Source organism: Pongo abelii, chromosome 7, assembly GCF_028885655.2.
Source record: "Pongo abelii isolate AG06213 chromosome 7, NHGRI_mPonAbe1-v2.0_pri, whole genome shotgun sequence".
Lineage (NCBI taxonomy): Eukaryota > Metazoa > Chordata > Mammalia > Primates > Hominidae > Pongo > Pongo abelii.
In genome coordinates this window covers 23,285,894-23,312,766 of record NC_071992.2, presented here as the reverse complement: position 1 = coordinate 23,312,766, position 26,873 = coordinate 23,285,894, and the positions used below count along the sequence as shown (strand labels likewise).

Genomic DNA, 26,873 nt, shown 5'->3' with positions numbered 1-26,873 from the left:
TTCCCTCTTCCAGGGAGATTCTCTTTTATCATTCGGTAGAGGTTTGCCAGTGGCATGTGTCAGGGGAAGCCTTATAATTTACCTCCCACAGTTGATTTTCTATTTACATGTCTTTTTTTTTTTAAGTTAATTTGTTTCAGAGAAATAAAACCAAAGCTTCCTGGTGCCAGCCCCAGAGCTGGGTCCCAATCATATGGGTGGCAGAGATGAGGCAGAAGAGGCCTCCCCAGCTCCAGCTAAGATCATGGAGATGGATGGAAGGTCAGAAACACCTATGCTACAGCAGATTTAAAGATAAAGAAACTGGTGACTCTTTTCTGGAACCTTAGAGACTTTCAGAGACCAGTTAGCAAGCAGCAGCTGGAAAGTGAGACTCCACTGGGGCATTGTGGGGCTGGCAAATCTGTAGATGTGCTGGGCCAGGTCCTTCCCCTTGGTCTTTTTGCTCCTGTTCCTCCTGCAGTCATTAATTCTGCATTCTTTTCAGTGCCATCAGCTATGATGGGTTCAGATATGTCTTTGTCCAACTCCCTCTCAGATGCTGGAGTTGGCTGATTACACTGGGAAGCTGCCATAGAGATGTGGGGCTGTATCTCATTCTAGAGCTTTGGACAGAGTGCAGAGGCAGACACTTCATGAGCTTCCTGCCTGGAGAAGTGGAGAAGAAAGGAGCAGTGTGTGGTTTTTGTACTAGTATGACCTGTGGCTTGTTGCTTATTTATCCGCGGCATCCACGGTACAGGTCAGGGTAAAAGGAGGAAGATAATAAAGACAGGGGTAAAGCTGGTGTTCAAGAGACATGCATCAGGAATGCACTTGGAGGCATTGATTGATATATGACGTATTACCTATCAATTAGTCCCTTAGTCCCTCTGTAAGCTCTGATGCTAAAGGCTGGAATGTGTGTGTTGGCACTCCTGTGTTTGCAGTAATTGCTAGGTTTCACTACCTGTCACATAGTAGGCACTTAGTAAATGTTTGAGGCTCTGGAAAGAACAATTCTATAACAAAGCAGCAAGTTTTCTGCTCTCTCTGCCATCCCCACTGTCACTGGCCAAGACCTTGGGGGTTCCTTCTTGGGGATCCAGACTCACAAATGGAGGTTGATTCAATAACTCCCCAAATACAACCAAAAGTAGGTGTTTGGTAGACACTTCGGATTATTGACTCTTTTCAGAGTGTCTAACAGACCGGGAGCTCCCTTCCACCCTCCAACAAGGGTGATACTAATTCCGGAAAACAGTGAGTGGTAGCCCAGGCTCTGCCCAGACCCGCAACATTGGTTTGAACATTTGTTTCTGGTGAAATACTGTGTCTTGAAATTCTCTTCCTTGGATCACCCCACTCTCTCCTTAAGTTACTTTGTGCTCCTTTGTTCTGGATTGCAGCTTCAAAGCCACATTAATGCAGACGTCTGATCAGGACAGCTCTCTGCAGCTTGAGTCTTGGAAGATGAGCCTCTTAGGAAACTATTTTCTTCCTATGGGCAGCTCCAGCAGGAGAAGCGATGAGAGAGGCAGGCTGAGACTCTTGACTCAAAAGAGGGATTAATTATGAATCTCATCCAGCTGCTCTATCCCTGTCTCAGGCTGTCCCCAATAATTAAGAGCTGACAATACAGCTGTTTTCAATGAGCATTTTCACCTGGGAAATTTAAGGTTCTTAAGAAACATCATCTGAAGATCCATCCTCTGTCTCCTTCCTTCCCTGGTAGCAAAGTGTAATGAACCCCCTGGATGCTTAAATGTAAAATCACTTGAGAAAGCATTAGAGTAGGACAAATGTGTTACAGTGGAAACAGCGGGAGGTTTAGAGGCAGAAGAGGTCTGATTTTGTGTACTGGTTCTTCCACTCATGGGCTGTATCATGTTGAACGAGTAACGGAAACTCTTGGATTCATTTCCTTGGCTGGAAACATGGAGTTAATAAAATACTCATGATTTAGTGAACATCTATTATTAATTAGCTGTAAAATGGGGATAATATAATGGCCATAACTTAGGGAGCTCCTCCTGTGATATGTTACATTTTGTTATCTGTATTTTGCTTTAATCTGCAAAAGATTTGAGCCAAATCTCTCTCTTAAACACACATGCACATGCACACACACGTGTGTGTGTGTGTGTACATCTATTAAATTCAAGAGAATAAAATAAAAAAGTCAGGGTAAAAGTAGGAAGCTAATAAACACAGGAGTAAGGTGGGCTGACACTCAGAGATGTGTACCAGTAATGCATTTGGAGGCATTAATTGACGAGTGTCTTATTCTTGATAATCCCTCTGTCTCCTTCCTTCCCATCTCCCTGTCTCATGCCCCCTGCCCCCAACCCCCGGCCCAACCCTCAACCTGGTCACCATCCTTACAAGCAGAAATGCAGACACAGTCAATATTTACGTCAGATTTGGCATTACAAAATAGATCTTTGAAATATATAACCAAGACCAACATTTCAGAGAAAAGGGTTGCTTGGGATCAAAAGTTAAAGCCCTGAAGGATGCAGGGCACAAGGTTTCTGGAAAGAACAGATGGGGAGCCCTATTGTTCAGCCTGACTAGACAGAGCTCTCTCAGGCTGGGGTCAGGAGAAGCTGATGTGGTTATGAAGATCAGACACTGCGCAATTCCCTGGTAAGGCCAGTGGCCATAGCAGAAACTACGAAGAGGGTGTGAATGATGGTAAAAAAGCAACAGAAACAAGAATGCAACAGGAGAGGCTACCTGGACAGCTGATGACCAGGGATATAGATAGATGCAACCCTTACCTTCTGTCTTGGTCTGTTGTGGCTGCTATAACAAAATACTTTAATCTAGATAATTTATAAGCCACAAAAGTATTTCTCACAGTTCTAGAGGTTGAGAAGTCCATAATCAATGTGCCAGCAGATTTAGTGAGGGCTTCTTCTCTGCTCCAAAGAGGTGCCTTCTTGCTGTGTTCTCACACGGCAGACGGCAGAGAGCAAAAAGGGCCAAACAACCTCCCTGGAGCCCTTTTCTAAGGGCATTGATCCCACTCATGACGTGGGAGATCTCGTGACCTAATCACCTCCTACAGGCCCCACTTCTTAACACTATTTTATTAGGGACTACATTTCAACATAAATTTTGGAGGGACACATACATTCAGACCACAGCCCCCTGCCTGCTCCAGCACTGTGTGGGCTCCTGAGAACATCAGAGCCACCCCAGTGAGAAAAGGCAGTGAGGGAAAATACACCCAATGGGCTGGAAAAATCTGGATTGACTAGAAGCCAATTTGCATGGATAGGGAGAATAGAGGCTTGCAACAGAAGGTGAGTTGAGTTAGGAAAACTTAAGACAGTTCCATTTTTGCATGCCTTCTTGCATGGCCTGAGAAAGTAATCCCTGTTCTTTATAAGGTGTTTCCACCTGGTTTCTGATGTTGATCTGTGCCAGGATTAGCTAAGGCATCTTCTGTCTGAACCACCATGCCTCTTTGGGTCTACTGAAGCCCTGTCAACTGCATTTGTGGGTGGTGAACAGGAACATTTGAGACCTTCTCCTCTGTCGCTCTGGGACTGCAGAGAACCCAGGGAGCTCCCTCAGGCCCTCTTTTTCTGTGGGTGTGGCAGCATTTTTCATTACAGCTGTGCAGCATGCTGGCATGTGGGGTAGGGGGACTTGCTTGGAGAGGTGCCTCCCAGACTGCACCAAGGTCTCTGCTTCTCTGGCACCCGCAGTCCTATTGAGAAGGAGAACGGATATCAGAACCCAGAGTTCCAGGTGAGTACCAGCTTGCTTCTCTGCCCGCATTCCCATCCTCCAAGTTCATGGTCAGAACAGGGTAGTGTGAAGCTTCACCAGTTATTCCATATTTATTATTTCTAGCATACACTTTCTGCCATAATCCCTTTAGGGTTGTGGCATTTGATGTTGATGTGCCTGGATATAAGACTTAAATGTATTTTCTCATCTATTCCCTCTACCACGAGCCTATTCTGAAGCTCATAAACTGAACCTCAGCTTTCTTTCTTTTTTTTATTTATTTTTTTTATTATAACAATGCTTCCCAGAGGTAGGAAATGAAGGTTTCTAGTATGGCTTGAATGGAGAATGAACAAAGACATGCAAAATATTATTTGGCTACAAATGCATATCATATGATTGCTAGAGAGAAGACATAGAGTTGAGTCTCAATGATTGCTAGAGAAAAGACATAAATTGAGTTTAAGCTTCTCGTGGCCAATATGAAAAGGAAAATCATTTCAGGATTAATGATGTTCAAAGATTTTAAAAAATTGCTTAGGGGTAGCCTGGCTTTTTCTTATTTGAGATGCATAAAAGTTCTACCAGGGATCTTCATAGAAATATACTGTTATGAGGTTGATTATGAACCTCATAACATGAACATGAGGATATCTTGACAATGGTCATAGCATCAGATTTTACATAGCCACTACTTGTCTTCTAAGTGTGTCAATGACATAATGATGAAGTGTAAACCGCCAAAATAGTTAACAAGCTAAGACAACATTACTCAAGGACCTGAGGCTGATAATCTTATTGAGTAAATTTAAGAATAAGTAGAGTACTTTTTCTCAAAATGCAGTCCACAAAACATCTGCACCAGTATCTTCTGGTATGCTTTTAAAAATGCAGATTCCTGGTTCCCACCTATGATCAACTGAATTGGATTTTCTGAGGGTAAGAGCCAGGAGTCTCTATTTTCAACAAGTGTTCTAGTTGATCTATGTACAGTAGATGATCTAGAACAGGGATTCGTCACCTTTTATTTTGTGCCATGGACCCTTGACAGTCAGGTGATGCTTATAAACCAGAATAATATTTTTAAATGCAGAGAATCAAATACACATGATTGCAAAGGAAATCAGTTATGTTGAAAAACAATGATCAAAATATTAAACAAAAATAGATTTGTGATAAATAATACATGTGCTTCCTCATTAATGCATTGAATAACAAGATCTAGCAGCAGGTCAAATAAACAATAAACAATAAAACTATTGTCAAAAAAACTATTGTCAAATAAACAATAGTTTTTAGGAAATGACGAGTATACATGATATTTTGAAATGTCTGCGACCCCTGTAATGTAATATGGTATGAAAGTCTGCTATTTTAATTGGTGACAGAGTCTGAGGCACTGCTAATCCTCCTGTCATTTGTCACCTACATTCATAATTAAAGGAAGTTGGTGAAAAATGGGAGATATATTTTTTTCTTCTTTAAGTTCATGGGCCTCTCTCAACCCATAAACCATAGGTTAAGAATACTTGTGTGGTGGGATGGGTGGAGTGCATGAGCTTTGGGACGTCTTGCATAAACAAATGTGATGCATATGCCTACATGCACATCACATACATGATACTTTTGTAACTCTGCCTAAGATAGCTTGAACAGAGGCTATTTAAAGTTGTGGTCTCAGTGGGATGAGCATAGCTCGCCACTATTAGTATTTAAAGACAGAGCCTTATGCCTTGGTAATCAATGAGACCAGGAATAGGTTCAAGGCATATTATGAAAAATAAAGGAGTCTGTTTGAAACATATGACTGGCTTTTTAGACTCAGTCCTTTTCACGCTTCATCCATGAGTTCTGATCTCTTCCAGAACATGCACACATAGATGCAAGAGAGCCACGTTCTGTAACATGGACCATCACTGCAATAATCTTGACCTGGAAAGATTTCAAGGCAGGTGTTACCACGTACTTCCTGACACCACAAAAGGCCCAATAAAACTTACCAATGTTTTCCAAAGCGTGTTCTGCAAAACATGTGTCTTCAAGAAGATGGTCAATAAAAAGGTGTTTTTTTTTTTTTTTTTTTTTTTGTGGTCAAACAAGTTTGAGAAGTTCTGCAACCTAAATAGCTCCTCTTGGTAATTCACAGCATATTAGCAGTGCTAAAAAATGTACAGGCAAGGAGACCTGCTTCATTTTGTGTGGCTCAGTAGTTTTCTACCCTCACTGTGCATCAGAATGTCCCGGTGAGCCTTAAATAAATACTTAAAAGAGGCCAGGCACAGTGGCTCATGCCTGTAATCCCAGCACTCTGGGAGGCCGAGGTGGGTGGATCACCTGAGGTCAGGAGTTCGAGACCAGCCTGACCAACATGGCAAAACCCTGTCTCTACTAAAAATACAAAAATTAGCCAGGTGTGGTGGCGGGCGTCTGTAATCCCAGTTACTCGGGAGGCTGAGGCAGGAGAATCGCTTGAACCTGGGAGGTAGAGGTTGCAGTGAGCCGAGATTGTGCTATTGCACTCCAGCCTGGACAATAAGAGCAAAACTCCGTCTCAAAAAATAAATAAATAAATAAATAAATAAATACTTAAGAAATATCCACCCCTGAGAGATCCTGATTGATGCGGTCTGGGGTGGGGCATCAGGTTTTTTCTCAGGTTCTTTGGGTTCAGGGCAGTGGTGAACTCATCATTTGTAAAGCTTACTTTGCCATTGACCTTGTGTGAGGTTCCCAGGGATGTTGTAACCACGTACTACAAACTGGGTGGCTGAAAACAACAGAAATGCCTTGTCTGCCAGTTCTGGAGCCCAGAAGTCCAGGATCAAGGTGTTGGCAGGGCGAGGCTCTCTCGAAGACTCTAGGGGAGTGCCTGCTTCAGGCTTCTCTCCTGGCTTCTGGTGGCCGGCAATTCCTGCCATTCTGAGGCTTGCAGCTGCGTCACTTTGTTCTCTGCCTTTGCTGTCACAGGACGTTCCCCTGTGTCTCTCTCACCTCTTCTCATAAGGACACCGGTCCTATTGGGTTAAGTTCTCACCCTACTCCATCCACAATGACCTCCTCTTAACTTTATTACATCTGCAAAGGCTTTTTTTTGAGACAGTCTCACTCTTTCACCCAGGCTGGAGTGCAGTGGTGTGATCTTGGCTCACTGCAACCTTTGCCTCCCAGGTTCAAGAGATTCTCCTACCTCAGCCTCTCGAGTAGCTGGGATTACAGGTGTGTGCCACCACACCTGGCTAATTGGTGTGTGTGTGTGTGTGTTTAATAGAGACGGGGTTTCACCATGTTGGCCAGGCTGGTCTTGAACTCCTGGCCTCAAGTGTTTTGCCCACCTCAGCCTCCCAAAGTGCTGGGATTACAGGCATGGGCCGCCACACCTGGCCAAAGGCTCTGTTTTCTAATAAGTTTACATTCACAGGTACTTGAGAAAGCAAGGTTAGGACTTCACCGTATCTTTCCGGGGAACACAAGTCAACCCCTAGCAAACCTCCTTTGCAAAGAATCCTTGAAACATGCTTTGGGAAATGCTGCCCACTAGAATTTTAGATTTTGAGCAGGGTAGCTTCCTGGTAAAACCACCCAGATGAATTATTTACACATTCTATTCCCTGGTAACTGAACCATTTGAATTGCAGTAAAGAATCATTGAGGCAACAGAATGCTGAAGGTTGTTTTTCTGTAAGGATGATTTTGGTTTTAGAGGGGTTGATCTAAAGCCATTCTTTCTGACCCAAACGAGCTTGCCAGACAGATTGTCTGTTGCAACCACGCCCATTCTGGGTAACAAACAGCTATCATCCGCAGAGAGGTGGATACTTACCTATCTGTTCTCGACAGTAGGCAGGCCTGTACGCCAACGCAGCCAGGAGTGGTAACAAGCCATTCAGGTGCTTGTTCAAAAGAACAAGGCCCAAAATACATCTGTGTCTCACAGCCCTCGAAACCATTGCCTAAGCTGCAAGGAGCTGAATCCTATCTCCTGAATCTCCAAGTAGTAATTAAATGGAGGTTTTTAATAGTCTGGGAGGCAGAGTGACCCCATGGAAAGACAGAACTAGGACTGAAACCCAGGATCTGACTCTGAGGCCTGTGCTTTTTTCATCTTTCCTCTGTATTTCTCTGAAAATAATAATGATATTTGCCTTACAAGATTGCTATGAGGATTAAATGAGATGCTGTGGGTCAAAGTGCTTGTAAATTATAAATTCAGAAGAAAAAAACCAGGATCATTACAGAAGATGATGGAATCAGCTTTAATGTTAGGATGATGATTATTATTAAGGAGCATAAAACTGATCATTGGCATTGGCTCTGGACAACATTATGAAGTCAAGTTCGTGGCTGACTGCCTGCCTGCTTCCCTTTCCACAGCATCTCTCTCCTTAAATCTTACCTGCCCTTGCTAAATGTAGCTCTGTGGTTGACCTGCTGATGTGAGTTTGTGTGGTTCTGGCTGTATAAAATGGAGCTGCTGATTTGAACAGCCCTGTTATTAGGGTCAGAGAAGGGCTCTAGTTAGAAAACAGGAGGAAGCAGCTCCTTCCTGTAATCAGAAGACACAGCTTTTGGCAGGGGCTACAGAGAGGGAGAGGCACATGGAAGATGTCCTGCTTGCCCTTGAAGAGAACTTTCTTAGAAGTCCTGCCCCTGAGAATCATTCTGGATCCTGGGAGGATCGGCTGTCTTGCCTCAGAGAGGCTGAGGTCTTGCCTCAAAAAGCAGGTTCCTTCCAAACCAAGTTAGGAAGCCTGGAGCCCTGGAGGTATAGCAGGAAATAAAGAAAGCAAGGGCTGGGTGCAGTGGCTGACGCCTGTAATCCCAGCACTTTGGGAGGCCGAGGCAGGCGGATCATGAGGTCAAGGGATCGAAACCATCCTGGCCAACATGGTGAAACCCCGTCTCTACTAAAAATACAAAAGTTAGATGGGCATGGTGGCACATGCTTATAGTCCTAGCTACTTGGGAGGCTGAGGCAGGAGGACCGCTTGAACCCTGGAGGAGGAGGTTGCAGTGAGCCAAGGTTGTGCCATTGTACTCCAGCTTGGCGACAGAGCGAGACTCCATCAAAAAAAAAAAAAAAAAAAAGCAGCAAGGGGCAGCCATCACAGAAGCACAGGGGCTCTTAGTGGTAGATAGCCACTGGAGGGTGTGACAAACAAAGAGAGAAAAGTGCTGTTGTAAAAAACCCAAAAACATCTAAAAGGCAGCCCTTGGCCCAAATGTCTCCTCCACCGGCCTACTCCAGAGTCTGAATTTCCATCACTGGGAGTCCTCGTGGGTGCTAGAATTTCCCTGCTAAAATGAAAATATCCCTGGAAGTGGGTGTGTGGGTGGGTCAGGTCTTAACTGTCTCTCAATCAATAATATTTGGAGATAGATTTATTTATTGGCTCAAGAGCCTTGGGAACCTTACAACTAGGTTGCAAGCCCCACAGTACCTATCCTAGTGCAGTCTCCAGAGCAGGTCCCTGGTAAATGTTTGTGGGGTCATACGTGGATTAAAGGAGATACAGACCTACTGTGCTATGAGGAAGAGAAAATACCTATATGCTATGAGGGATGGTATCAGTGTAGGGACTGCTACTTGGGGCCTCTAAGATTTGGGAAAAGAGAGATTCAAGAAGCTACAAAGAGAAGGCAGTGTGGCATAAAGGATTTGAAGACAGAACGATTTGGGTTTGTGTTCTAATTCTGCCACTTACTATCTGATCACATGGAGGTCATGCAACCTCTCTGAGCCTTGGTTTTGTCAACTGTAAAATGGGGATACTGATATCTCATAGGACTGCTGTGACAATATGTAGAGGAGATGGCAGTGTAATTTCTTTATCAACGGTGAAAGGACAGACTTACTATTATTATTATATAGGGCAGAACATGCTCAGTACTATTACGAGTAGTATTTGCCTTGAAGGGACAAATGATACCATTGACTAGCTCTTTGTGTCTGGGAGGAGTGTAGACATGTCTCACGGGAAATATTAGTGTACTGTAGTAGCGCACCGCACAATGGGGAATCTGTTTCACCTTAGAGTTCAAGAAGTGGATTCCTTCCAAACTAAGTTAAAAATTCCCTCATCATGTGGATGCTGAAGAGAGAAGGGAGGTGTTAGAAACCCAGACAGAGATCTCTGGTTAAAGAGACATTGAGTTACAGCATCAAATGGCCATTCCCATCTCAGTAAAGCAGGCAGCTGGCAAATTTGCAGGGAACACTGGGAAAAGCTAAGCCTGGGGAGAAAATCAGATGAAGATTGAGTACTAAGGGAAAGTACTGAGGTCAGTACCAAGCTGTTGGGTCACAGCCTCAAGGGCCCTGAGGAAAAAGGGGCCCACCTGGCTCTGAGGACAGCTTTGCACAAGCAGAAGAGAATCTTGAGTGGGCAGAGATCTTCCCACTAGTGCCATTGCTCAAGGTTATTCTAGCCACATAGGGTGGAGAAGCTGAGATGGATATCAGTATTTCTCTATGGCCATATAATTCTCTTTAGACCAGTATATGCTATAAACCGAACCTGGTTGTCCCTCCGACTTTGTGTGAATTCACTTTTGACCAATCTATTTGTCATTTTCATAAAATCCCAAGGAAAAGACCTGCATATACATACATACATACATGTGTATGTGTGTATATATATATGTATTATGTGACACGTATATATGTGTATGTATGTATGTGTGTGTGTGTATATATGTATACACACACACACACACACATATATATAGTTCTATGTGAATCTTACTGGGTTGGAGGCTACTGACAATCAAAGTTAAGATTCTGATTCCTCTAAAAATGGCCAGGCCAGGTAAGGAGCTTCCAGTAAAGAATGTCATCATAAATAACTCAATTCTGCATTGGGGAGCCACTTATCACATGACAATGGAAACACAAAGGGCTAGAAACACACAATGAAGGATATATTGGCTCCAATTGGGGAACTAAGGCAAGCTCCAGTGAGGATGTGGAGCTTGCAACAGGTCTTAATAAAAGGCTGGGATATTGACATAGGGGCTGAGCTCAGGTCAAGAGCATGGAGTGGATTCCAGGGAAGATCGAGTAGAAAGTGGTTTCGGTTTGGGGACAGGGACTCACATGACATGGAGGTAGGATCAGGGTGACAACAAAAGGGTAGAAAGAAAAAGTGGGAGGGCCTGGGGACATCATCTGCCTTGTTGATGGTTCTACAGGGCATGAGCAGAGGCTGAGGTCTTACCTCAGAGGGTCACGGGACTTCTCAGCAGGGAAGGGTGGACGGATGGGGCCAGGTCTTTGCGGACACAAATGCGAAGACTTCCTGACTCGGTCAGAGAGCTCTTGGATAGGATATAGAGATGTCCCTTCCCCCTCGACTGACTTACACATTCCTTCTGAGTTCATCTTCACAGGACTTTTCTGCTCTGCTAAACAAAACAAAACAACAACAAAAACAGAGTTTGGCATTTTTCTGGATTTGCCAGAGGGAGCTCTTGAAACGGTCACTGCAGAGTATTTTTATTGCTGCTAAGCAGGTTGAGGAGAGTTCAAGGCATCCAGAACAGTGCGTGTGGAAGAGCTCAGTGCTGGAGGTTTCAGAAGCTCAGGACTTTCATCCTTCAGATGTCACTCACTGCGGTGTGACTATTTTACCTCTCTGTGTCCTCACCTGGGAGGAGAGAAGATTGCACAGGGTGGTCAGAAGAGCCCTTCCAGTTCTGGAGTCTGAGTGTCTGTGTCCTCTCTACCGGGTGATGTGGGTGACCATGACTGCCCTAAACTGCATGACAAAGGCTGACTGCTCTGCCTTGTGTATACACAGACAGAGTTTTGCTTCTAGAGCTAGTCTAGCATAAAAACAAACAAACAAGCAGCTTGTTTTTAAAAACCTAGATCGCTTGATTTAACTTGGCTCTGGGTCTGCAAGTTAACGTTTTCGGAAGGAAAAGCTCCCCAAACCCCAGGAAAAATGAGCTGGTGCAAAGATGGAGAAACACCAGGCAGAAAGAGCGAGGAGAAAAAGACTTCATTGGTATCTTTACTCTGAAAATTAGAGGTCATCCTGCCTTGTCAGTCTGACCTGTGGGTTCCTGCATTCTGGGCGAGTTGAGTCTGAAAAGAGTATGAGTCAGCCCCTCTCCTTTGCGTTTTCCCAATGAAAATTTCCCTCAAAGAAATTCTAGTAGCGGAAATGATTGCATAATTGCAACCTTGTTCTGTTGTTGCAATGTTTTCCAGCTGCTATAACTATTTATTTCCCCTTCAGTACCTGTTTACTTTCCAGGAGGAAAGGGTGAGCCATAAAAAGGGTGGCTGAAGAAAGGTCATTTCCAGGGGCGAGAGCAATGCAGATTGCAATGAGGTGGCCCCTTGGTGGTCCTGCGAAGGAGGGTCAGGGTACTCAATATTTGCCTGTGCTGGAGTGATGACTTCACTAATTAGCCCATCTCTCTGCCCCTGGTGAGGACTAGCCACGGACTTTGCTCCCTGCCCTTTTCCCCACAGCCAGGATTGTTAACTGTAATGGTCAAGTCAAATGTCCATGAAAAAAATCCCTCTTCCTGGCATCCCCCAGTGGTTGTGTGACAAGTCAAGGTTACCTTGAAAGGAATGCAGAGGAGGAAAATCTATCCATCTATCAAGATGTGAGTCACCCATGTGATGTCATCTGAATCTCAACCTTATCCCATTAATTTTGACTATGTAAACACATAAAATACCAGAAGAAAATAAAACACATGCAGCTATGAAAGACACACGTGCTGCCACAGACATACACACGTACACCCACGCACCGACACACTGACGTACATGCATTCACTGGCCTAATCTGCCCAGGCAGCAGGCAAGAGGTCCTATTATGAGTGGAACAAGTGGATGTGGAGAGGGATGGCTTTTTTTGGCAGCGTTAATGAGGGTGACCTTCGGGTAGGGATGCACAGGCTGCATGGAACGGAAGGGAACACGAGACCTTGGCATCCCTCTCACTCGAAGGCATGGCAGGGCTTACACAATTAGGCTTAATTATGTCCTGCTCTGCCTTCAGCGAGTGTGTTCCTTGCAGGTGGAGTCTGGCTTTCCCTCCCCATGCATTCCCCAGGCTCTTTTCCTGATGCTGGAAACCTGACTGGCCTCTAGCTATGGTTTTCAGAAGCCAGGCATGGAGGCCACCATGACTGCTGAAGCCCTGCCTCTCTGGCATTACCTGAGTCCTCTCTCTTCCTAGAGAAGGTGAGTTGCTGATCACTGCCCAGTGGGTTTTTATGGGGCATCTTTTTGATTGTGAGCACAGGTCTGTCAACAGAAGCCACTGGGGCATGGGCACTGTGGTCGTAACAGCACAGGGCTGAAGCCAGGAGATGTGGCGTGAGTCCCAGTGCTTCTCTGATCCTCAGTTTCTTCCTCTAATAATGGCAATTAAAAAAGCTACCCAGCCTACAGAGCAGCCACATATGCTGCACAGGCTGGGCACTGCGTAACTCAAGCATGTCTTGTGACTGATGGCAGGAGGCTGGAGCCGAGCAGAACAGTGGCCCAGCTTGCCTGCTTCCAAGTTGATGGGGTCACACAAGATCAGTGATTATTTACCGTCTGCTTCTCTTTGCTTCTGCTGATTTTCCTAGAATGTGACCTTTCACCTGCCTGGCTCAGGGTATATGCCCATCAGCTCCCTCTCTAGCGAAATCCTGTGTCTTGCTCCTCCTGGTCAACCTTGCCTTCCTAATACCTGAGACCTGCAGTTTCCAAGCGCAACAGAGAGGTGGAGAAATTTCCAGTATTTGTGGCTTTGCTGGAGCAACAGGGCTTATCTGAAAAATGCACACCTTAAGGAAGGGCCTGAAGGAGGCAGTTTGCTGCATGGAGAGGAAAACTGGATTCCAGGGTGGAAAGATCAAGCAGGTCACAGGGCAAATAAGGACCCTGCACACATCTGCCCACTCAACGGACGGGTCGAGGGTTACACTCCTAATGCGTGCCATTATCTGTGGTTAACCAGGCCTGGGACACAGAACAAACAAGATTCTGAACTCTCCTTTTAAGCAGGAGTTTTCACCTCCCCCTCAGTCACTCTTAGGCTTCTCCCTTTTCATCCTTCCCCTGCTATTAACACAAGTGGTGAACATCTGGGTTTGCCTTGGCTTGTGTGGAAGGGGCCAACCAGAGCAGGAAGCCACAGGACCCAGGCCAGGAAGAGTGAAGTGAGCTATTACCCACGAGAGTGAGCCCAGAGGGGACACCTGGCTGCTTAGGAATTGGAAACAGGAGCATTGTAGGAAAAGGAGAAGATTCTGGGGACTTTCAGCCTTGAAGAGCTTCCTCATGGAGGAGAAACCATGCTTTTCCACCAAGCTGTGCAACAAAATTACCCCAGGGCTTTAGAAAAATATGGATTCCTAGGACCTATCCCCAGAAAATCTGATTCAACACATCTGGAGCAGAGCACTGGGAACGGATGTTTAAAAAAAATAAGCATGTAACTTTAGAATAATTTTAGATTTGCAAAAGTGTTGCCAAGACAATTTGTATTTTAGCCCTTTTTAACTTGTGAAATATAAAGCACATATAGGTAAGTGCTCAGAACAAAGAATGGCTTGATGATTTATCACTAAGCGAACACCTGTGTCATCTCTACACATCCACAAAATAGGACACTGCCAGGGTCCAGGAACTCCCCTCAGACCCTCTCTGTTCCTTCCCATCCAAAGTTTACCTCTGAAGCAGGCATTCCCAAATGCTGGTGTTTAATTTCTCATCCCTAAACATTTAATTTCATTTGATCCATTTTTGAACTTTATATAAATGTAGTCATAAAAAGTAGGCATTTTGGGAGGGTCTGGCTTCTTTCACTGAATAAGTTTCATTCATGTTACTCTGTATAGTCTGTTCTTTTTCACTGTTCCACCCTTACACAGTGCTAACCAATACAGTAGTCACTAGCCACATGAGGCTATTTAAATTAAAATTAATTAAAATAAACAATTCAGTTTCTCTCTTGCACGAGCCATATTTCAAGTGCTCAGTGGCCTCATGTGATGAATGAGTGCCATCTTGGACAGTGCAGAGTGGAAAATTTCCATTATCATATGAAGTTCTTTTGGACAGCTCTGCTCTAGGATGTGCAATTTTATGAATATATCAAAATTTACCCATTTTACTGTTGACAGACTTTGTGATTCCTTGCAGTTTTTGACTATTGTGACTGACACTGCTGAGAATGTTTTTGTACTGGCCTCTTGGTGCACATGTGCAAGTATTTATGTTGAGTGTATGCCTTGGAGTAAATTGTAGGGTCATAGGGGTGCATATGTTCAGCTTTAGCAGATAATGCCACACTGTTTTCTTAAGTGGTGTACTAATTTGTACTTCCACAAGAATCTCTTTTCAAAAGCATCCCAGGTAATTTTGAAGATTCATCAAGTTTGGGATAACGGCTTGATTTTTTAAGGGATTTGATTTTATCTTTATATAAGAAGGAGTTTTCTAATGATCGGATTGTTTAGCAGTAGAATGGACCCTCATGAGAAATACCTCATCTGGTGGTGAGTGTCCTGTCTTTAGAGGTATTCAAGTTGATGCTGCACAACTTTCTGAAACAACAGCTTTAAAAGGAACTCCTGGACTTAGTAGGAAGCCTTCCTAAGTGATGTATTAAATCCTTTCCAACTGTAAGAGTCTCTGATTTCATCCCTTTTCATGGCTACGTTTGGATGTATGCATGCTGGATAGCAAAATTCCTCTTAGTTAGGCAGCAGAAGAGAGAAAGGGCCGATGCCAGAGGCCAAGATTAATCACAAATTGAATCGTTAGTCCCTGAATAATTGAGTTAGTTGTCCCAATGATCAATGAATCACCTCATGCTCACTCTCAACCTACTGTTTCTACTTGAGCTCTTGGGATAATGGGAATCATGACTTCTTCAATGTCACCCTCTGCAGACATTTATAGGTCCTCCTTATTTCTATTTTAATGGCTTTATTGGATATGTGCCTATTATTGTAATGGTCTCAAATCATTTCTGGAAACAGGTGTGTCATAAGTCATAATACTGTAAAAATGTCCTCCTCCACCATTGCCGGGCAGTCTATCTTCATCTGTGTCCATGCTATCTCTCTCCACCTGTTCTTCCGGCCTCCTCCCTGCTGGAATTCCCTTCTACCCTTGTGGGGTTTGGAAATGCAGGGATTATTCTAGGTCACAAGAGTAATAATCCTCCTGCCAAGGCACTCAAGAGGCTGCCCTTGACGATAGAATGGCTTCCTTTTAACTCACTTGAAGACTGATTGTTTCTTATAAGAATGCTGTTAGGGGATTTGGGAAAAGGTCTTGAATCTCACTGGGTATATTCGAGTGATGAGATTTCAAAGGGAAAATGGGAAGTGGGCAGATCTAATAACCCGAGCCTATGCTGGGCCCGTGCTCAGCAACCAGCTTTGCTCCATGATAGAGCCTTCAGCAGAGTCCTGCTCTGGGTCTCCAGGGAGTTCACAGATGAACTTGTTGGTAATTTTCAGGTAAAAACCACCCAACCAGATCTCAAACAACCTGTGGGTGTAGCTACAACTGGGCCAAGATAGAGGTGAGATTGTGGTGCTGCTGGTGGTGGCAGATCTTACTCCAGCTCTAGATTGGAACTCAGGGTTGAGTTAGGCTTTGTCCATATAATTTTATGGATGGAAGGGACCAATTGGGGCAGCAGAAATAACTCCAGAGAAATAGCACTGGGGCTTCCAAGGGTGGCCTGGAGCTCATTCTTAATGCCATTGGTTTTATCCTTAGAAGGATATAGAGAGAACTTTGGAGAAGAAACTTGAGAAGTTGGCAAGATCAGACCTAGTACCCATGTAGTTTTCTCTCTGTGGTTTTAGCCTGTCACCCCACTTTTTTGGTCCTTGGTTTCCTTGAAACTTCAGAAACAAAGACAATCAAAGGGGTATGTCTGAAGAACGACGTCCGTCCCAGGAGACATGCTAGGCTTAATTAGCTGGTACCCCCAGGATGTTCTGAAAATGAGAAATGGCCAGGATTATTATCTATCAAATGTCAAATACAAATGCGCTCATGTTCCCATTATGGATGTGTGTGTTGCAAACTTGCTCAACCGAGTGTGACCCGTTGGGTGGTTTTAATTACAAATATCAATAAAATTGGTTGATATTTATGGGCACAGACCCTTCAGATCAGGGCGAAGGAAGCTAATTGCGTAAGACAGTGCCGTGATTGAACTCCAAGGGAGGCGTGGACTCCTGCTAGCTGGGTGCGAAGCTGAGACAGCTCCAGTTTCCCTGTGTTAATTAAATGTGATGAAATGAATATTAACTTGTAAAAAGAGTCGGAGACTTGGACTGGGTTTACTTGGTGGGTGGGGCTGAGGCTAGGGATGGGGGTTGTGGTTGATGAGACTCAAGGGCTATTGTCTTAGAGAGAAGCAAACATTAGCACAGAGGTTCCCAACCTTGGCTGCAAATAGAATCACCCAAGGGGCTTCTGCAGCTTACCAGTTCTTGCACTGCACTGCCAGCAATTTGCCTGGGGTGGGACTTTCCCACGTTATTCTAATGACCAGCCAGGACTGAGAATCATTGATGTAGTGAAAACAATTCATGCTTTTGGGGTCAGGCAAATGAGACTTTGAACTAGCTGTGTGTCCTTGAGCTTCAGAGATTTTTTTTTTTTTGTCTGTAAAAATGAGGTTAATCAAAGCTGCATGGTGCATCTGTGATGTTAAAATGAGATCATATGGTTGACGGGGCTTGGTATCTAGTCAGGGCTCAGAAAAAGTTAGATTCCCTTTCTTCCTTAGATGCGAGTGCATGTGGGCCTGAGAATTTGGAAGACTGCAGGGGCCTGGCGGTTTAAGCCAAAGTGAATTCTTCTCTGAGCACTGATAGGATTGCCCATAAGAAGAAATCATCTCTTCAGCCTTCTCATCCTCCACAGGAACAGAAGGACACGTCCCAAGTGGCGAGCCGTGCAAGGCCACAGACACAGTGAGTGGGCTAGGAGGGGCGGGGCTGAGGGTGGAAGTCCTGACTGCTTGATTTCCAGCCACACCTCGGTTCACTCCACTCGGGAGAAACTTGCCATTTCTGTCCCACTGTGAGGAGCCTTGTCGCTTTTGCTCATTTCCTAGGGCACCTGAGCCACAGTTTCTTGGGAGACATGATGTCCCCAGAAGCAGGGAACAGTGGTGTGACATGGAGCTTTTTAAATTTTTTTTTTTCTGGAGACGGAGTCTCACTCTGTCGCCCAGGCTGGAGTGCAGTGGTGTAATCTTGGTTCACTGCAACCTCTGCCTCCCGAGTTCGAGAGATTCTACTGTCTCAGCCTCCCGAGTAGCTGGGATTATAGGCACGCACCACCATGCCTGGCTAATTTTTGTATTTTTTTTTCTTTTTCTTTATTATTATTATTATTATTATTATTTTTATTATTATTATACTTTAGGCTCTATGGTACATGTGCGCAATGTGCAGGTAAGTTACATATGTATACATGTGATGGGGTTTCACCATGTTGGCCAGGCTGGTCTCAAACTCCTGACCTTAGGTGATCCACCTGCCTTGGCCTCCCAAAGTGCTGGGATTACAGGTGTGAGCCACCATGCCTGGCCAACATGGAGCTTTTAACTCGCTTTCTCAAATCTTCTTACCGTAACAGTCAAGGTCTTCCTGGTTTCACCCAACCTTTTTATGTGTCCAATATTCCCTTCTTGAAACCCACACAGTGCAGCCACACTGGGGTGCTCCAAACCCCGCAACAGGCCCCCTCCTTCCTTCTCTGAGCATCTACTCATTTTATTTTTTCCCCCTTCCCTATGACATCTGTAACTCACCACCTCCAGAAAGCCAAAAAAACAATGCTTCCCTCTGTATGAATCCTTTTTTGAAATGCCTTCCTTTGGAGAAATGATGATGGTAGTGTGGGTGTCTTGCAGGGTGCAGGCCACACAGCCGTATTTTGTTATTTAATGGTATCTCTGTCTCATCCCCATTACTGGACCACCAATGAGGCAGGTGTAGTGGAAAGAATTAGCACTTTGGCATCAGGGCACACCTGGGTCTGAATTTCATCCCTGTTACTTATTAGCTTTGTAATCCTAGGAGAATCATTTAGAGTCTCTAAGCCTCTGTTTACTCATTAATTAAAATGAAGAAATAATTCCTATTTCTCAGGGCTGATGTGAGGATTAGTTTGATACATATTTATGAAAGACTCTGGCAAAGAAATGTTTTCATTGATGCCTGTAAAATGATTAAATGAATTGATATAAACTATATGGCATGATGTTTGAAAAAATTGCTCTCACTTTCCTTATCGTTAAAACTTGCATTTTGGGAGTGGTGATGGTGAGGAATATATGGATTCTTTTCCAGATGTTCAAGTCACAAGATATGGGTCTAGGAAACCAAACTAAACTTTCAGTGGCTACTACAAAGCCTGCACCATTGTCTTTTTGCATGACATCCTTAATACAACCCCATGAGGTGGGGATTATTTTTTCAGAAAGACAGGATTCTAATCTTGGCTTTGCCAGTTACTGATGGGCTTTGGCAAAATGGTTTGCCTGCTCTGAACCTTAGTTTGCTAATGTATGTAATGGGCAAGGATTCCACTCACACATGACTTCTATCCTCAGTAGAACGAATGCACAGTGCATATGATAGCGCCTGGCATGTGGTTGGCACTCTACATAGGACAGTTCTATGGCCATCCTTATGACAATATTTGTACAATGAATAGTGTGTTAGCATCACCCATGGTTTATGGCTAGTATGAGCAGTATTGTTATTTCAACCCTAGTAATTCCGTGCCACTTCCAACCCTCTTCCTGCTATATAACCCTGTCCTGGGCAGGCTGTCTTAACCCTAAGATTGCAGCATCGCTGAGCAGGACCTTGTCATGGGCATCCATATTGCATCTGTTCAGAATTCTTCGAGTTTGCCACCAGGAAATCTCCGTCCACCCCTGTGTTTTGCAGAATCGGCCCTCACTCCCCTCTGGCAAATCCCCACCCGACTCTATTTCCCTTATCAACCTGCTGATAACCTCTCATTTGTCATCTTTATTAGCTTTTAATCTTCCATCAGTTTAGTGCTGGAGTTTAAGAGTAGGATTAGAGGGGGGAGTTTAATTGGATGATCCTCCATGTCCCCTTGAACATCAGATTCAATAAAAGTTTATGAAAAGATAAAATCGCAAAAGGGTTTTATAGTCCCAGACAGAGCAAGAGACTGGTGCGAGAACAAGGTAACTGTTTTTCAACCTCATGTAATCCGTGTTTCGACTTGATTAAATGAGGAAGTTAGTTTTCCATCTCTCTCTGTCTTCCTCCCTCTCTTTCCATGGGCAACATTATGCTTTTCCTCCTGGCATAAGCAAGAGGCCACTTTCTGCCAGGCGCCTCTCCTCTCTTGCTTTGATTTTCCCTGACAGGAAGACTAATGAAACCTGGGTGCACCAGAAAATAACATTTATTTCACGCAGAAATATGCTGAACCACAACTGAAGGTGGCTGAGGTGATCATTTGATGAGAAAGAGACTGGTTTTCAGGACGGGGAATCGTGAAGATGAAGGGAGGAAAAGTATTCCTCACCGTGAAGTCCCTCCTTTCTCAAACCCATCTTTCCCCAGACTTCCATTCTCTGCTTAGACCATTTCGCTTCTGGTTCAGGCAACCAGAGTGTAAGGGGTGGGCTGACATGTGGAGTCATGTGTGAATTCGTTCATTGATTAATTCAACAAATATTTTTTGCATGCATTTTACATGCCAGCCACTGTGCTACGCAGGGAGGATAGAAAGGTGAGCAAGACCTCACTGTGCTCTCAGGAGGGCAGAGTCTATGGGGGAGACGGACAGTGTGAGAGGAAATTATTTTTTTATTTTTACAGCCACCACTTTGATCTAAGGAAGTGATGACCCTTGGTGGCGTTTTTTTTTTTTTTTTTTTTTTTTTGTATTGATGTGATTCTACAGTGAGTTTGGCTGTGAGACCTAGGATGAGGAAGTGATCTGCACAGTGAGAAGTGAAGAATTTGGGGCTTTTGGTGGAAATCTCGGTGGAGGGGATGGGAACAAGAAAAGGGAGAAGGTGGGGAGGGGGTAGAAATAGAAGCCAATGAACGAGTGTTAATCTTTGGGTTGAAGATTCTGGGGTGAAGATGTAATAAAATGTTCCAGGTGTGGATAACTGAAAGATGTTTAAGGAATAATCTACAATACTCATTGGTGCTTTGTGTGAATATTTATTTATTTACATGCAGTCTTCACTTAGGGCAATAAAGGTAAAAAGGCCAGAATCATTGGTGACTAGGAGAATGCAGCTTCCCAGGAAGTCATAAAAATCCAAAAGTGGGTTTGAGATTTCCACTGGCCAAGAACTGGGGCCCACGCCAGTCTTAAAGGGACTCGGGTGACCCCAGGAGATGTGTAATTTACATAACTTGTATTGAATACCAGATGCAATAATGACAGTGGTACTAGGTAAAACCAGAGCTCGAAGGAGGGAGTGATTAGTCCACTTGGGGAAGGGAGGTGTGGATGGGCATCCGATAAGACTGCATAGAGGGGGTTGAGCTTGAGTTGGGCCTTGAAGGATGGGCAAGTGTTTGCTCGATGGATGGAATGGAAATAGAGGTGGGGCACAGGGCCCCTCAAGAAGAGGAGGTATCAAGGAGACAGGAAACAGCAAGATAGCTTGGAGGCCAGGGAGCCAGAGGGGGATGTGAGGGGGATATGAGAGGCTGTAGATACCAGCATCTGGGAAGGGGATGGTGGTGTAGTCGTGGTGGTGTGGGTCACGAAAGACCTCTGATGTCAAGTAAAGGAGCTTGGATATTGGTAGTTTGTGGAGGACTGCCGAATAATTTTGCTTACAGTAGGATGGAGTAACATTTCATTTCTGGGTGAGCCCCCTGGCTGTGTGGAGGATGACTGAGGGAGAGGGTGACACTGGACTCAGGGGGACCTATCTAGGGACAATGGCCCAGGGGAGACACAATGGAGGCCTGAACAGAGGTGGTCACAGCGTGGACTGGAGGGAACGGGCTGCAGGAGTGCTTTGAACAGAAAACGGAAAAGCTTTGTCACTGATGGAACGTGGGGGCAGGGGATGGAGGAAGAAGTGTATCACTCTAGGCCTGTGGATGGAGTGCCTGGTGCTGACTTGTGTGTTCTCTGGGAGAGGGGATTCAGGGTCATGTTTAGGTATTTGTGGAAATGCCCCAGTTGTGGATGTGTTGAGATTTAGGTGTCTGTGGGAAGACGTGCTTGAAGCCATGTGAGTGAATGAGATGGTCCTGAGAGAAGGTATTGGGTAGTAAAAAGAAAGGAGAGAGGAGGGTAGGAAAGGAAGGGAAAGGGAAAGGAAACGTGACCCATGCTTTTCTGGCATCTTTGAATGTTGTAGGACCATATCTGCTTCCACCCACCTGTGGATGGGGATGTTTAAGAGGTCTTAATTGTGGATGGAAATGGATAATGACTTCACATGTTGGCAGACGTGTGGGGCATGGGGTAGGGGTCTGTGTGCCCTGCTCCTGATGGCTGGGCAGGGTGGGGTCCCCCTCCCAAGCCGAGCCCACTGTGCCGCCATGTGGTTCCAAGTGAGAATAATTTGGTTTGGGAGCCAGATGTTTGACTGGATCTTTTAGAGTAGGGGTGGATCCAGGCTTTATGGAGCTTGAAACTTGCATGATCTTTGAAGGAAAAAAAAATACGTTGTGCATATGAAATTGGATACTGGACTTCGAAGGGGTAGTGAGGATCTCTGAAGCCTAAGTTTCACTAGTTTTATGATAAATTCCCTTTTGTTTGGGAGACTTCCAGAAAGCTTAGGAAAGGCATGTGTGTATTGAGTGTGTGAGTGTGTGAGTATGTGTATGTGTATACTTCATAAATGCTGCTGGCTTTTTGAACTCATTGGGAGGATGAGCTAGGATAAGTGAGAATGCAGGCCTGGTACTTCCTCAATCTCATCCTACCTAGCATGGAGCTCACAAAAATACGAGTCCTAAGAGCATGCATTGGGCACGTGGCCTGGGTGTCAGCTGGAACATCCAGCCTTTAAGGTCTAGGAGAGGTTGACATGAACTCCATGCCGTGGAGGTCCATGTTTTGGGGAGAGCCCGATGCTTTCCTCTGTAAGCTCCAGAAGGACTTACGTCTTCATGAACCCTTTTGCTTCTGAGCTTGTGCTGCAACCAAATTAGTTACAGATCTTCTCAGTGTCTCTGTTGCATTGTGCGTTGACTCAGACGTGGAACTCATCTTCCTTCTATGATTTATAAACACACTCCTTCACTCATACCCACAAGGCCTTTATGTATGAGGCAGACTTCACTGACTAAAGGATGGATATATTAAGTAACACAAACAATTAGCATTACATGTGAGCGATTGTGAATCCTTATTCCTTCTGCCATTGCTCTTTACCTTCCCCTCTTCTTTCCTTCTCTACTTTCTCCTCTTCTATTCCTAACTCTTGTTCCTTGCAGCTTAGTGACCCCTTTAGTTTCCCTGATTCCTATTAGCCAGTGCCCTCCCAGGTCATGTGTGTTAACCGACTGTTGCCATGTAACAAATCATGCCAAAATTCTGTGTCTTAAGCAATAGTCATTTATTATTTTGGATGAGTCAGTGCTTCAGTGGGATGGGCCTGTTGATTGCGGCTAGACTCAGCTGATCTTGGCTGGGCTTGTTTATGCTCAGGTTGTTGACTGGTGGATGGTTGTGGGGGTGCCTGGTATTGTGCAGATCCCCTATTAACCTCAGTAGGAAAGGCACCAGGCTCCAGAGCTTGAAGAAGAGACCCAGAGCCAGCAACAAGATGAAACGTTTTTTCTTTTTCTTTTTTTTTTTGGAGTCTTGCTCTGTCACCCAGGCTGGAGTGCAGTGGCACGATCTCAGCTCAGTGCAACTTTTGCATCCTGGGTTCAAGCAATTCTCCTGCCTCAGTCTCCCAAGTAGCTGGGATTACAGGAATGCACCACCATGCCCAGCCAGTTTTTATATTTTTTGTAGAGATGAAGTTTCACCATGTTGGCCAGGCTGGTCTTGAACTCCTGACCTCAAGAGATCTGCCCGGCTCGGCCTCCCAAACTGCTGGGATTACAGGCATAAGGAGACTTGGGGTTTTATTAGGGGCTTACATACAGGGGAGAAAGCCCAGTGGCGGTAGGCTGGAAAAGGTAATTGCATGGCTTAGCAGTGGCAGATGGGGCAGGAAAAACACATGGCTCCATGGTGGGTAGGCTGTGTAGGAAAACGACAAGCTCTTGGAAACAGCATGCAGTTTATGTAGCATTTTCACTTGATACCCTCCCCGTAAGACCTCTACCTGGCACCCTTCATTTAACCCAAAATTCAGGGCCTCAATCCCCTGTCTGGCCCATGTTCCACAGGAAGGGCCAGGAGCTTAGTAAATATTCCTCATAGACAAGGAATGCATCTCCAGGTTGGCTGGGTCTGAATTCCCTAGCTCGAAACACGTATTCAGGTGCATCTGCCACACAGGGTCATTCTAAGGGTATGCTGAGGTTATTGGTGTCAGGTGTGTTTACCCTACAGCTGGTCTGGGATGCCCTTGAGCAGTAGGACCCACCCCCTGCCATGGGTCTTCCATATCTCTCCAGAAGGGTACTAGCCCCTGCCAGGGGTCTCCTGTACCTCTCTAGTTATGTTCTGGGTGGGGCAGGATTGAAGAGAGCGGAAACATGCAAGCATCTTTTTCAGACCTCTGTTTGCATCAACTTTGCTGTCATCCCCTTCACATGGGCAGGTTGCATGGCTCAGCCCAGAGTCAGCGTGGGAGGCACTACCCAAGGGCATGGATGCAACAGCCATGAAACGCCGGGGCTGCTACTACAATCCATCTATCACACCGCGTCTTTCAAGAAGTATTTTTCCAAGCAAAGACTGTTCCTTCTCTAAGAGGCATCCTGGTTCCAGCTGTTAAGACAATAATTTGTTTCACTCTGCTACATCTGGCCCCTGCCTTGCATCTTATTGAACAATAACATCGCCCAGGGTGTGACATTTTATAAGGGCTTTAGCATTTCCACATGAAAAGTACATTTTGGTAGATCATTTATTTACTTTCTCAAATCTTATGGGCAGGTCTAACCTTTCTTTATTTTCAAAGGGTTCTGCTTAATTTCCAAGAGACCCTTGAATGGAGGAAAGTAGTGAACCTGAGTTACTGTGTCATTGCTTAAGAGCTGATGGCCAAAAAGAGAAACTGAGGCAAGGAGAAAATCCTGGTGATTCTGAATTCTAACATGATTAAGCCACACATGTTCCCTGAATTGGCACGAGGACACACTGGTCATCCGTTTTCAGTGCAGAGTCTCAGAGTAGCTGCCTGTTTGGGGAGCTGTGGGGGTTGACAGTCAAGGCATCTTCCTCATTACTCGCATTCTAGAGGGAAGATTAGAGATGGGATGGGGTGGTTGTGTTCTGTGTCCCTCCCTTTGCCACATCCCCTCTTAACCTGTGTGAGTGTGTGTATGCGTGGGGGTGGTGTGTGTGAATTCACATGTCTGCACACACACATATCAACATACCTCAGGGTTCTCTGCTGAGAGAGATGCAGCTTTGACAGTGCTTTGCACTGCTTTGTGTTAAACCAGACAATAGGGGAAATGATTAGGGCCTTTCAGAGCAACCACCTGACAATAGTGCGAGGTGAATGTGGGCTGATTGGAGCTCCGTTGACTACTTCCTGATAGCAGAGAAGGGCAGGCCAGGGGTGGCCCAACACCTGCGTTTTGCAGAACTGGTTCCCAGGATGAACTCTTCCTTCTCGTTCCTCCTACTCAACTCCCCCCAGGGACCTCTGGGTTGGTTAAATTTAGTGTTCTGGTGTATCCAAATCCATGCGATTTCTTCCAGGACTGTGCATTTAAATGTCACCCAGACTGCAAAATTACCAACACATCAGGCTGACAGGGGTTGTTTAAAAGCCGTGTGACTGTGAAGGAAGCAAAGAGGAGGGATGTCTCCAGAAGACAAGAGAAGAAAGAAAGGAAAGAGAAGCCTGGGGAGAGGATGACTGGGCTTCTTTCTTCCAAAGTCCCCCTAAAACCAGCCCCAATGAAGTCAACCAGGAAATGTCCTCTTCAAACAAACCCTGAGAAAATAAAAATGAAATTGGAGGTGGGAGTGGCTGCTTGTCATAACCCCCTTCCCTGTCTTCCATCGCCTTTCCACTCGGCGTCTCTGTAGGGTTGCTGATAGACTCGGAGTGTTCTCCTGGGCACAGTGGGGTCTGGGGACATGGTGGCGTGGTGTAAACAGCCATGAAGTTAAGCCACTGGGTCACACACCTGTGCTTGGCCACTTACCAGCTGTGAGATCTGGGACTCTCCATTTCACTTTTCTGAACTTTGGTTCTTTACTTCGTTAAATGCGGATCATTGTCTTTGCTCTGCCCACTTTGCAGGGGTGCAGTGAGGATCACATGACATGAAGTATTAAAAAACCCTTCAAAATAACTCATCTGGGTTCTGGCGGTGAAAGGGGTCCATGCCACTGCCCAGATGGAGGTGAATGGACACTTCTAGACAGAGAGAGGCACACAGCACCTCAGCCCTGGAGCAAGGCTTCTGGAATGAAGACCAACCAGGGGCTTCACTGAAACCATGAAGGGACATTTAAGATGCCATTTGGAGGCAGCACCCAGGCCTGAATGACCTCAGGTTGAGGGTTCTTGCTTTAGTATCAAGGTGGTTTGAAACCCTACCATGGTTTCAAGAAAGGTCCTATGTCCTTCTGCTGCCTCAGCTTTCTCATCTGTCAAGTGGGAGAATGACCATATACCAGCCTCATGCATCCCTGTGAGATTTAAATGAACAAATAAGTGCCTAACCTGTGCCTAGAAATAAGCCCTCAGTCAATATTGTCTACTATTATATCTCTTTCCTAGGGTCTCCTGCTTTGAGAGTCTGGAGTTCTTTCTAGAAAGATTTTTATATGATGATTGCAGGAACTTGAAATAACACATGTAATGTTTCTAGCCCGTGGCTGGGCATGAAGCTCAAGATATGCTGATTCCTGTCCCTTTTTCTTCACATTCTACCTCTCATCTTACTGGTCCATGAGCTTTTACTCTGTGGGTAAAAGCCAGAAGAGAGGACACAAAAAGATCCCAATGAAAAAAATAGATCAGTGAGCTATT

The 26,873-nt window shown here is 45.1% G+C and overlaps 1 long non-coding RNA gene across 1 annotated transcript in view; it reads left to right on the top strand.

Annotated features, from left to right (window-relative positions):
- LOC134761911 (uncharacterized) overlaps nucleotides 1-25,953 on the top strand; it is a 137,252-nt gene extending 111,299 nt beyond the window's left edge. The window contains exons 3-4 of the long non-coding RNA XR_010141068.1: nucleotides 17,499-17,685; nucleotides 25,589-25,953. This is a non-coding gene — a long non-coding RNA (uncharacterized LOC134761911). The remainder of the gene's footprint in view (nucleotides 1-17,498; nucleotides 17,686-25,588) is intronic.
- Nucleotides 25,954-26,873: the final 920 nt, after the last annotated feature.